Consider the following 12,992-nt stretch of genomic DNA (forward strand, 5'->3'; position numbering starts at 1 on the left):
TCTATTATTTATTATACCTTACTAACTATGTTTTTAAGCGAATTTCTATAGATCATATCGTAGATTTAAATGCACTATCAGAATAAGAAGATATTATTCTAAAAAGTACAGATTGTAAGCAAAACTATTCGGATATGTTTAGTATAAACGAACAGCGCCTCAAGTGAATCAGCTTTTCCGCCACTTGTGGTTGTTCTTATCTAATTTTCCTCAGATTTTCCTGGCATTGCACAACTTGTTGTTGTGGAAGTTCATAAACTAATTAAACAGCGAGCCATGAGGGTTGAGAGAAAAAGACATAGACAAACGTTGTTTGTTGTATCACAGAATTAGTTTGGTTTTCTCGGTTTCCCGCCAATTTCCATGGCATAATCGGCTATTCCGCCATGAGGGGGAAAACCCCGAAAGAAATCAATTGTTTGTTTCAAAGGTTGTTTTAAATGTTATCCCCTGCATATTATCTGCAAATTAAACAATTTGTGACGTGCTGGCTTTAATTGCCGGGGTTTACCTTGTTCATTATTGTTGCTAGCATGTTCCATCGCTTTCTCTTCCTCCGCTTCGCGTGGTTAAATCTTCAAGGTCGCCGGCGACAGTGGGTGCAGATTGCATTGAACTTGAACCAAGGGGTTGGTCGAGGGTCGATTCGCTCACTGGTTGCCAACTGGGGGCGTGTTCTCTTTTTCTGGTCGCGGTGCGTGGCTACCTCACACAGATACTTACATACACTCACGCATACAGTCGACTCAGGACCACCAACACTGAACTAAATCAAGAACACCCACACTTTCACTCAAAAGTGCATACATACAGGCGCTCGAGCTGAAATCTCTGTGTTTTGCACTCGACGCCTCTCTGCTATGCAATGGAATTTTCGAACCACCCACTCAACCTGCCACTCCGTTTGGGTGTATGGGTGTGTGTCTGGATAATGCATAAATTAATTGAATATTCAAATATTGCACTTTTTGTAGCCGAACGTCTGACGTCAGTTGTGGGAATTCATGACGGTGGCGGGTGAAGCGGTTCAACTTTAAACTTTCCGTCTAAATTTAGCATCTAAAATAAGAACAAACAGCAGAGAAAGTTTTTCTACAGCTCCTATAAACGGTTTTTCTATTTTCCACTTTTGGTGGCGTTTTAAAAGAGCAGCCGTGAAAGTGTTGCCTATTTGATGGCGCTCACTTTTGGGTATTCTTGAGCTTAATGGCTGCAGGCATTGTTGGCAGCCAAATAGCAAGGATACCTATCATAACACTTGATTCAACATAGCCGCAAACCGCAATGGCAACAAAGGGAAAGCCGCAAGAAAACCGCAAATCCCATTTCCTGCGACATTTTCCCTGCGAACTGCAAGTGAAGCTCGAAAATGCAACTGAAGCCAAAAGTCAAAGCTCATTACGAATGCAAAGCGCATTCCGCCTGCATTTGACGGCATTTACCAGGGGGTAGAGCCTTCTTAAAGTTCCCTCACCGTCTTTACTTCGATCCCAGCGCCCTCCAATCGAGTAGTTTTAATGGATATCATTTCGTGAGGGGAATTAGGAATTTGAAGTCCACAGCTAACATTGGAAAGCTACTCCATATAGTTGTGATTTCTTTATGTTACTGCAGCCTTTGTTTATTTTTGTGAAAAGTCTTTTTAGAACATTTCCACTTCGGTGAGTTCCTGCACCTTTTTGACTACCTTCCAACTTAATTTATCAATTTGAAACGGCCGCCGCAAATCGAGAATGCAAAGCACAACAGCAAACTCAAAGTCAGATTTTGCCACCTGTCAGGGCCAGGGATTACCACGCTATATCCCTCCATCACAGTCCCAATCCCAATCCCAATCCCATCTCCAAACCCACTCATATTCACATTCACCTGGGCACTACGGGCAGCTCGTTTCAAGGACATTTTGTATGCGTCAAATGGCGTAACGTACCAACCCTCTGCGCCCCTGTCCGTTGTAACTTGTTTGCATTTGAATGGGAAAAACTGGCCACAGCGAAAGTGAAGTTTTGCCGTCGAGTCACGACGTTTTGGCCATGGTCTATGACTATATTTCCAGCACTACCAACAACTGAACACTGCATTTGCATTCAGAGTTATTCTTTTCGCTCTTGTCTGACTGTCGCAGCGGAAATTCTCCAACCCTTCCCCTATTTCCCCTTTTTTTCGCCAATTGATTGACGCCGCACGCAGTTTGAATATTTGATGCCCTGGAAACGGCAAATAAATTGGTTTATCTAACCAAAACACACAAATGTTATACTTGTTTTAGCCATAAAAATAAATTGCAAATTTTTTTGTTGCTTCTGCTGTGCAGTGCGATTTTCGCGCTTCAATTTTCAATCTTCCATCTTCATAAATGTGCAAATTCGAAGGGTGCCAAGCACCTGATGTTACTTCAGCATAGAATCGGGTTACCTATCAGATATATCTATATGTACCTCATTGTATTTGTATGTAAATATGTTTCATTTCCACATTTACTGTGCGGTTCTGACAGTCAATGTGAGTTATTGGTTTTTAATGCGACTCTCGTGCGCGGAAAATGTGGAAAAGCGGAGGTGGAATTGTAAGTGTATGTGTTTCTGAAAGGCCCATCAATAACGATGTTGGACTGAAAAGAGGTATCTGAAGGCATATTATGCAAATATGTAAATTATACGTGAATTACCAAAACATATTGAACATATTTACAGTTTGAAGTTAGCTTACATTTACGTGTAATTTAGACAAGATTATCTCTACATGCTAAAATTCTGTTTTTTTTTTTGATTACAAACGCGTACATTTAATTAATATTTTTCTAATTTAATAACGTAATGCGTGGTACATTTCAGGTAAATTTATATGGTATGTTGAAACCTTCGTTCAACGTTGGTTTACAAAATTTTAAAACAGCAGTGGTTACAAAAGTGTACAGTTAATTTAAAATTTCTGTAATCAAAAATGTTTGTTGTTATTCAGATATGAAATTGTTAACCATTTCCATTGAATCGGCGGCCTCAATTCGCTTGGAAAAGGATGCTGTGCCTTTGGTACTTCTGCTTACTTCACTGCATTTATTACGGCAAATGGGTGGAGTTGAGGGTTAAGGGGCTGGGCTTAACCCTTTGGGCCCGATATTGTTAATGCTGTCGCAAGCTTCCAGTTCAATAGGGCGCAAAGCGAACATTCTCTCCGTATTTAAACATTTAACGCCTCATTAATTCATCACTTTCAATCAAATTTTACGCTCATATACGTTTTTCCATAGCCGTAAACGCAGGTGAGTGAGTATCTGTGTGAATTTTCCCTGTTTCGGTGTTGGTGTGGATGTAAGTGCGACAAGGTTTCGCTTCATTGGCCACAGTAACCCGCGATTAAATTGCTTTTTCTCACCGCTTCCTCGCGGTTTCTGCAGCGCGAAACTCATTGAGTTTTCCTTTAATTCTTTAACTTTTGCAGTATATTATTTAACTTCGGCCCTTTCAAAAGGGCCAAAACTCATTGCATATTTAGGGGCGCACTTCCATTGACTGCATAACTTTGGTTCACACGGTTATTGGCCACGTGACAAAAGTGTGTTACATAAGCATAGGAATTCGCAACCGGAAGCAGAAATCCTGCGTGCACTTCACAATTGTAAGATATTATGAGGAGGCCTTTCGGACTAATAATAGTACTTGGCTAAAAGGATTTCCCGCCCGACAGTCAACACGAAAATCGGACGTTTGGCATTCGTTATTTGCGGATTCTGCCAACTGAGCCAACACATTTCACTTGCTGCCTTCTGCTGTTTTAAAAATAACTCCCTGTTTTGTGGAATTCCATGGAAATCATGCACATCGGGAAATGTAAAAATATTGATGTTTTCAGTGCTAATTTTAACTGATACTCTGCGGCCGGCCATCGAGTGAGAAAATTAGCCTAGCCACCCCCAGAGAAACTAAGCGCAACCAGTTAGGGATCCGCGGAGGATACTATATATATAATACCCAGTCAATATTTTTGCGGGCCCTGAAGTACACGGTATGTGTGTGCGTGAGTGTGTGGGTAGTGCTGCCCCTTGGCCCCTGGCCGTCGTTATATAAATAAGTGAACATTTATTTAAAAATCATCATCATCGCACTTCCAATTCCAATGCAGCAGCCACGAAAACAGATGCTCAGAGTTTCCTTTCTTTTAGTTGAAGGAGATCGCCGGTCAAAGCAACAACACAGCACGAAAGAACACTGAACAGAAGTCGGAGGCGACCAAAATACGTGTACAATAACAAAGCCAATCAAAAACGAATGCGAACCAAGCCCAAAAATAATACAATTCTAAAATATATTTCTCAGTGTGCGACTGTGCGTCGCCGTGTGTGTGGCTTTTCGATTTATTTCCGACCGATCAGTCGGAATGAAGAGTTAAGAGCTTTATAAGCAATCCGCTCGAGCAGTCAAACGCGCGCGCCATTTCGCCTCCTTCTGTAAATATCGGGTTGTCGATAACTTAGTTAAAACCCATAAACGAAAAATAACTATAACAAGTTAACTAATTGCAATAAAATAATTTAAAATAAGTGTTAGCATTTGCTTTGGCTTTTTGCATTTACAAATACAAACAGTAAATGTCTTTAATACATCGATAGACATCATGAAAAAAAAATCTAAAATATTTTTGAAAAGTTTGGGAGTGACAGCTAGTTTTGGTTTGCGGGCGTTTGAGTGGGCAAAATGATTAAGTCATATTGATGGAAATTGTCAAGATAAATAATAGCATCAAGGAGAGTCATACGGACAGAGGGACATGACCAGATCGACTTGCCTAGTGATTTTGACCATCAACAACTATTTGATGTGGTCGAGATCGCTTTCTTCTACCTGTTACATACTTTTCAACGCATCTACTATATATGGTAGTACTTTACGTGTTATATTAACCGAGCTACGTACCTTCACTGTGTGATAGTCCTCACTCAGGGAATGGTTCGTACTCTATTGTAGTCTCCGTTTAAACGCTTTGCTCGCTTGTTGAATACATAATTGGCCGCCTAATACGATTTGGCCATAATCTGATTAGCTTCTTCTTGGCAAAACAGAAAAAGGCAAACAAAGTTCTCCGTGCAGCAAAGCCTCCTGCCCAATTTGGCATCCTTGAAGAGCCACCACAATCCAGCGGAAAAATCCTTTGTACACATACTCCCACAAAGGAAAGCACACACTCGCAGTACTCAATCACTTCCATGAAAACGCCATTAAAACGCTTGGAGAGCGCTTTGGCGACGCTTAGCTCGAAAGCTCATCAAAAAGAGATTCTGCTGGGGATTCGAAGAGGTCGGGGATTCCCCAGAGGATGGGGCTTTGAGGCCAGTCAAAAGATGATGTCTGCGCCTTGTTGGCGGCATTATTACCTTATTTCGGGTTACCTCTAATTTTAAAATGGCTCAAACGCAAACAAACAAATACAATATGAACCGAACTGAACCGTACAGAACAGAACAAAACGGATCCGAGCAAAACGAAACGGAAAAGCAGCAGAAGAAACAAAAAGCGTTTTTTATAGAACATTTATTTATAATTATACATTCTCGGTGTATATGCGATTTTCTGCGCCAGTAAAGTGAAGTGTAGGAAATATACACACGTCTATACCTCCTCGCACATATAGATTCTTGTACAATATTTTCATTTCCAATCCTCAATCCGAATCAATCGGCTCGCCTCGCCAGTGTCCGTGTGACATCGTATTATCGTTTCCTTCGTGGACAATCGAAACGCAATCGATCATCGGACGTGAGTAAAGCGGTGCCAATTAAGTTTCATTTCATCCAGTAAAGTGCAATTCTGCTGTCATAAGTCGTGAAATTTCCCAAAATAAAGGGGAAACATATGTTTGCAAAGAAAGAAAAAGAGTAATAAATAAAGAATCGGGAGAATTCAAAATGTTGAGTGAAGCCAGCAACATGTTGCCAGCAAGTGATGTGCCAGTTCGCCGCCAGAGGTCGTTCTGTAACACACAGCCCGAAAGATGGAGACAGTCTCACGATCGGCTACAGCTTTACCAAATCCCCACCAGATGGCGCCAACAGTGTGTCCTGAAAATGTAAGCAAAAAGTAAAATTTCTAACAGTTAAAAGTGGAGCATGGAAACCTCCCGAGTCTTTTTCCCGGAAGCAGCTTAGCATGAAAAGCTTATCAACTAATACCTCTGCGCCGGGCTAGGCTGGTGACTAGCAAAACAAAGGAAAAGAACTTAAGATGAGGTCGGATTTGAGGTTGATTGCGGGCATAGGCTGTCAATCACTTCAGAAGGCGAGAGGAGAGCTCTTGAGCCATTTCCGTTTCCGCCGGGAAATTTAATATGCCATCTAGTGGGTTGGTTTCCTCCAGTTTCCATACTCTGCATTACCCGGTCCTGCCACTTTTGCGCAATATGTTTCTATGTCTAAAAATATTTGTTGTTCCCCGTTTTCGAGTTTTCCCGCTACTCCATTTTGCTTTGTGAAAATTATTTTGCTATTATTTGGTTTCTATCGTTTTTAAATTCCGTAAGACTAATACGTAGTATTTATCCAAGTATTTTAAGAGGCTCAATAATCTAGACCAAACATATACTTCTTCAAAAAATTTGTTTGAAAAGGGATTTAGCAAGGAAGAATGGTGTTAATAAATTGTACTTCAAAAATATATTTTCAATACTTTCTCATTTTGATTGAAGAAATTATTAATTATTTATTAATTTAATAATTATGCGTTTATGTTGTTTGGTTTTCTGTTATGTTGATTTTAAATTGCTAAAAGTTGTTTATTTACGCCAATTTTTGTAGACTTTGGCCGACAGCCAACGATTGCAAATGCTCAGAATCTGAAAAACTGAAAACGGCACGAAAAATTACGATAAATACAAAAAAAATCCGTGACAATTGGGAATTTCAACTGAACGAAACCAGCTCAAAACTAAATACGATTTAAAAACAATAAGTTTTTGTAAAGAAATAAATACTTTTTGTACTCAAAAATAATTATGAAGTACATTTTGACTTTTTGACACAGAAACAGCGAGTTTTAAAGTATACTTATATACATAAGTAAGAATTCATATAAGCGCAATCATGGTGTTGTGGGCGTTAGGGAATGTTAAAGGTATAGAAGATATGTATATGCCATCGATAGAAAAAATGGGAAGATGGATAGCAAAAAGAATAAAACAAGGTGGGAAATGTGGAAAAATATTAAGGGGAAAATTTATGAGAGACAACTGCCAGCTGAATCTGTTTGATGTTTACTTTTTTTGTGTATGCGTGAGAACGACTTGTCTATACCCTATACCAAAAGAATTGAATCTTAAATTGCAGACCTCATTAAAAGTTGTCTAGTTTTTAAAAACCTCGCAAAGTTTACTTTACAATCGAATGCTCTCTTAATTCGGCTATAAAGCACCTAGAACTTAACAGTGTGCGTTGGTGTTTTTTGAAGTTTTCATTTTTATGAAGTAGCCACAGGAGGTGGCAGTCTGGGGCACTCATAGGTAGCCATTTCACTGGAAATGCCATGGCAACGCAACAAAGGGAGCACCACAAGCACACGCTTCTCTCGGCAACCAATGATATACAGAATACTGATCAAGTCTATGGCAACCTGGGTGGATGGGGTATGTGAACATGGAGGAGCTGCCTCCGATTGTCTGCTGCTGGGGATGTGAATGTGGCTGTGGCTGTTGCCGTTGTCGCTGAAGCATTTCATTAGCCACCCACGCACTCTGACACTCACATCCACAGCAAAGCGAGCCACAGATACAAATACGGATTCAGATACAGATACTGCCCCAGAGATACTCCGTCTCTGTGTGGGCGATTGTTGAGCACAGCACGCGCGCATTTCCCTCAACACAAGAGAATCCTGCAACTGACTATTCGCCACCCCAAATGCCATCCCAATCGCCATTCCAAATGTCACCCCATTCAACCCCCCAAGCCCCCGACCTGTTGCATTTTGTGTAGGCTCGCCACTGCGGGGGACTCACGTTTGCGCACATTTCTTCTGAAAACGATAGAAAAGGAATTATGCAATGGCTAATATATATCCCCATTTTACTTACAGTTATACAACAAAACTCAGGTGGAAGCAGCAGTGTCAACGTCAATGTCAATTCCCATTAACTACATACAATAAACCAATGTACAAATGCGTAATATAAGTGATCCACGCGAGTTTTCTATGACTATTTTCGAGCATTCACGGGATGCTCGTTGAACAGTGGCCATAGATCCTTCTTTCGGAGGGAATCACTGCAGGGACAGTTGGCTCCCGTATAAAGTAAGTCTCATCCTATAACATTACCAGATTATAATGCTCTCAACGATTACTGTGTTAAGTGCACTATTAACTATTTTTAAGTATACGATTAAAACTAAAACTTTATATGCAAATGGTATACAGTTACCATTTATTTTATTTTGGTTTTATTATTTTAATTAAGAAAGTGTAGATGTATACAGTATTTCTAGGGAAATTTGATTGTATTACGAATCACAGGTTCATTTGGCGTACGTACAGTGTGGACCTGTAAGAGCTGGTGCTGTATACAGAGTTCTATCCATTTCGGACCAGCTTTCTTGGCTCTCGACCGGATTCCTGGGCAGTCTGCGACTACGAATACCAGATCGGACCAGACCTACAACAACAGCTGCGTATGCGAGATGCGCACAGACACAGACACACTGGCACTCGTACACACAGCCAAGTATCCAATACTTTAAATTAACGTGAAACATTTTTGCCAAGACTGTTTCCTTCCCTTTGCCATGGAAACGCGGGGCAGGGAAATTGAAGGGGAAACAAAAGCATTGTGTTACAAAGTTCCGTGCAGATATTGATGGTTTTGAATTGCCGAGCATTGCTAAGAAGCAACAGCATTTGCAGCTAATTAAGTATCTGCAGAGCTTCCCCTGTGTGTCAGAATTTTTCCTCTGGCATCATATTGAACGTCATTGAATGGCGCCCTATCCCGCTCTCTCCTTCGTTAATATAACATTATATATTCAGGGGATCATCAAGTATTCAAGCACGCGTCGCCCAAATGTATACACATCGGCGTGCGTACATCTGTACATATGTACTTATAGTTACATATCTACGTATATGATGTACAGAGGGCCGGAAAAGTTCACCTGAAGATGAAATTTGTTCCAAACGCTGGGCGAGTTTTGTTTCTTTTCCTTTTTGTTTACGCTCGATAATTGCACTCGACGACCGCAATAAAGGAAAATTAAAGTTTCGCTTTGGCGGGCCCGCCGATCCCCCCATTGTCCGACCCCCTTTGACATTTGTGCAGTTTTGGCTTGACGTCGTCGACGTCCCGTTCTCTGTCATTTCATTTGCAGCTTTAAGTATTTTGGCTGCGGGCCAAAATGTTTTTCACGTCTTGTTGTCGCTATGCCACAGCCACACACTCTTACACATACACTCACACACATTCACCGGCGGCAGGCGAGAGGGACAGTTAGTGATTAAGCGTGAAAATATCAGATCTATCCCATCCATGGGGTACAGCAACCGCAACAGCGTTAAGAAGAAAAAACAAAAAACTGGCAAAATTTTCTAGTTTTCTGCAACATTTTCTGCGACCGTTGGTCTCTGGTTTTTTAGTTCTTTTTCTTTGCGTTTGGTTTTTGGCAAGTGCTGTATGCAAATTAAAATTGTTTCAGCGCAGATAAAATGTAATGTGAAGAGGACTGAGCCAAAAGAAATGAGTTTAATTCAATTTGAAAGATCCAATTCAATTGCGAGGAAATGGAGCTTGTTTCGGTGCAGAAAACTGCATTTATGGAAATGGGCAACGAAATTTTAGCTAAATAGTTCCTTATATTTCTTTGATAATATAAAAAACAAATTTGGTTAAATATTAGTTTTCACTCAAATAAAAGAAGTTTTGGAAGATATTATATAAAATGTTTTCAAAAAGAGGTGAGCAATAGGGGATAATATAATTTGTTGATACTTTTGTGATACATTACATAAAAAAGCGGAAGAAACTTATATTAAAAATCGTTTGTTTTTAACTCATAATTTTTGGTCAGTAATCATCTCATTGTATATCGTTTCTGCTATTCTTTATAGTAAAGAAAACTAGCAAATTGTAAAGTTATTTAAAATGTTTTGCTTTCCATTTGTTTTCTTTACCAATATCGCATAGCTCTGGATCATATATCGATCTGAGGCACACACATTCAGGCATTTCGGTTTCCATGTGCTTTTCACCGTCGGGATTATCCAGCTTGCTGCCAAGAAATACGAGCAAAGGGGCCAATACAGCGATATGGCCCCAACGTAAAGAAGATATATACACAGATATTTGTTTATACGGAATGTCAGTATAGCAAACACTGGCATCCTCTCGCTCGCTCCTTGCCTTCTCCTTTGTATTTGTATCTGTATCTGCATCTGTGTCAGCGTCTGTATCTGTATCTGTATTTGTATCCGTATCCATCCATATGTGTATCTGCAGCTGCGCAATTGGCGACGACAGACATCAGGCGCTGTTAGCTGACATGGACAGCAACTGGTAGAGCGGGCAATATAGGATATATAGAGGGAGAGGAGGAATGGGGAGGGTGGGAGAGGGACATGCCGCATGGGTCTTCTTTTTGCAGTTACACATCGACAACATCGAGGCGCTTTCGTAACGCATTTTGACAGCACCTGTCTTCCCCTTTCCCCACCCTCGGTGTTCAGCACCCCTCCCTCTCTGCCTCTTCCCCACAGAAGCAGCCATTGCAAAATCATGTGTAGAAAGATCGGAAAATTTCGAAAGAGAATTGCCGAGGGAAACTGAAATTTAATCAGCGAACCCACACCGACGAAGTTTTGGCAGGGGCCCGAGCGTACGTGTGCGGAAGAAGGGTGTGGGGAAGACTCACACACTGGCACCCAAAGTGAGAGACCAAAGCAGCGCACCGTAATGTGGGCACACACACCAATGCAGATCGTAGAGAGAGGTGTATTGAATGGGTGGAAAAGGGGGAAGACTGGCGATCGAGGCGAGCACTTTGTCTATATTTAGCCCGAAATGCAAATGGCGTCAGTGCTCACGCACACACTTATGCGCACAGACAGGAGAGAGGTGGGTTATACTGAGGTGAGTTCCCGGATTTTTGCGCATGCGCTCCTTTCTCACAGATCGCCATTTTGAATACCGCCGATCGCGATACAAAAAAAAAAAACACAGGAAAACACACTGAGAAGAGAAAAAAATTGAAGCTGAAAACCTGTATAGATTTTAATAGATTTTTCCTCTTGGGCCATAACTAAATTTAAGATTTTGTTTTGGTTTTTGTTTAAATTTAACTTGTGAATGAACTGGCCAGCCGATCAGAGACAACAACAGGTCGCCACCCCCTTTAAGGCCCCGAAATATTATCAATTTTCTGCAAGCGCCAAGTAAACAATCGATTTGAGCTAAAAATGTTATTGGCCCGAGTTTTATTTTTACAGAAGGCACACGGGCACGTGCCGTGTCTAAAATCGTGCAGAAAGCAGATGTATAGACATATAGCCACAGTTGTAGATGCGATTATAGATATAGTTCTCTACGTTTGCATCATATCATCATAAACGCCGGGTTGTCCGTTCCTCTGGTTTGGTTGTTTCCATGTTTATACGGATTTGTGAGTTTATGCTTGCCTTTCCTATTGGTTTCTACATCTTCCTAATGCTCGGCTGTTTTGCATTACCGCTCGACTGGGTGGTCCGAAAATGCAGACGGACGATCTGCCCACCCATCTGAAAACGGAGGCCCGACTTGTCTGTAGATTTCTTCTGGCGGCGCCTTTTTCGGAAAATTTTTATAATATTATTTGGAAATAATATAGTCTTTGTAGTTTTGTGATAGAAACCATTAAAATGGAAGTCTAAAGACGTTTTCTTTATAATGTATTCCTAAACTGAATCTCTTTGCTGAGATCCACGTTGGCAGAAAAGTATTTACAATGTTAAATAAACTTGTTCTGTGCCCTAGTTTGGATAAGAGTTTAACGATCTTCTCTTTTTGCCCTATTGCAAACGGCCAACCATAACACAAAGTTATAAATTCCTATTGGATATTTCGATGGATTTCCTAGGCTTCTCCTAATCTATATTTAGATGTCCTCGCCTTCAGACCAATTGTTTTTCTATACCATTTGCCCCGGTCTCAGCTGTGTAACCCCAAACCAAAAGTGACAAACAGAATTATTGAAAAATTATGATTTCTTGGGCATGTCCCCAATGCGTGACGAAGAACGAGGGACACATGAGCATGCATAGGTGGGCTGGAGGGGGTGTGGCCGTGGCCAAAGGATTGTCTGTTCTCCTCGGTGCCCAGATCCCCAGGGGAATTCCTCGCCGCCGAGTGGATTTCTACCGATCTCCGCTGGAAAAAAGCCACGTAGAGCACGCGTGGTGTGTGCAGGCAGAATTGTGCCCCTCGGCTTCAGTTCTTCTCGGATATAGCTGCCCCGCTCAGTTTACTAATTGCTTCCGTTTGCCGATGCTACGGGTGCTACGGGTGCTACGAGCACTACGGCTGCCCGAAGTTTTCAGGGGTCTAGAGACTCATTTTAATTGCATTTCTTTTAACGGTAACATCAGTGGCAGCAGTTTGCCCCCACCCCCCATCCCAATCCCTCTTGGCTGCCTGTCAGTCTGGGCGACGGTCTGACGGTCTGATGGTCTGATGGTCTGATATTCTGATTCTCTGCCACGTCAATAACATTTGCGTACGGCAGAGATGCGTGTCGGTGAACCTGCCCATGCATATGTATGTGTGGGCACATGGGTGTGGGTAGGGAGGGGTTCTGCATTTTTCCCAGCTCTAGACTCCTTTAATTGGAATTTTCCTGCACCTAGCTGTTTACAAAAAGCATGTTCTTTACGTTAAGCCCTGTTTGGCCCCGCCTCTGCATTGGCTTTGTTGTAGTTTCGGAGGCCCAATAAGTTGAAAATTCAAAGAAAACATTGCGAGTACTGGCACGAACATATATATGTACATACATA

General features: G+C 41.4%; 1 protein-coding gene across 10 annotated transcripts in view; it reads left to right on the top strand.

Annotated features, from left to right (window-relative positions):
• The window catches only part of LOC122626235 (myocyte-specific enhancer factor 2), a 43,367-nt gene that overhangs the window by 9,839 nt on the left and 20,536 nt on the right, over positions 1-12,992 (top strand). For all 10 annotated transcript variants that reach the window (XM_043806421.1, XM_043806415.1, XM_043806417.1 and 7 more), the window contains exon 2: positions 8,061-8,276. The gene's annotated coding sequence lies outside the window, so the exon portion shown is untranslated. The remainder of the gene's footprint in view (positions 1-8,060; positions 8,277-12,992) is intronic.

Source organism: Drosophila teissieri, chromosome 2L, assembly GCF_016746235.2.
Source record: "Drosophila teissieri strain GT53w chromosome 2L, Prin_Dtei_1.1, whole genome shotgun sequence".
NCBI lineage: Eukaryota > Metazoa > Arthropoda > Insecta > Diptera > Drosophilidae > Drosophila > Drosophila teissieri.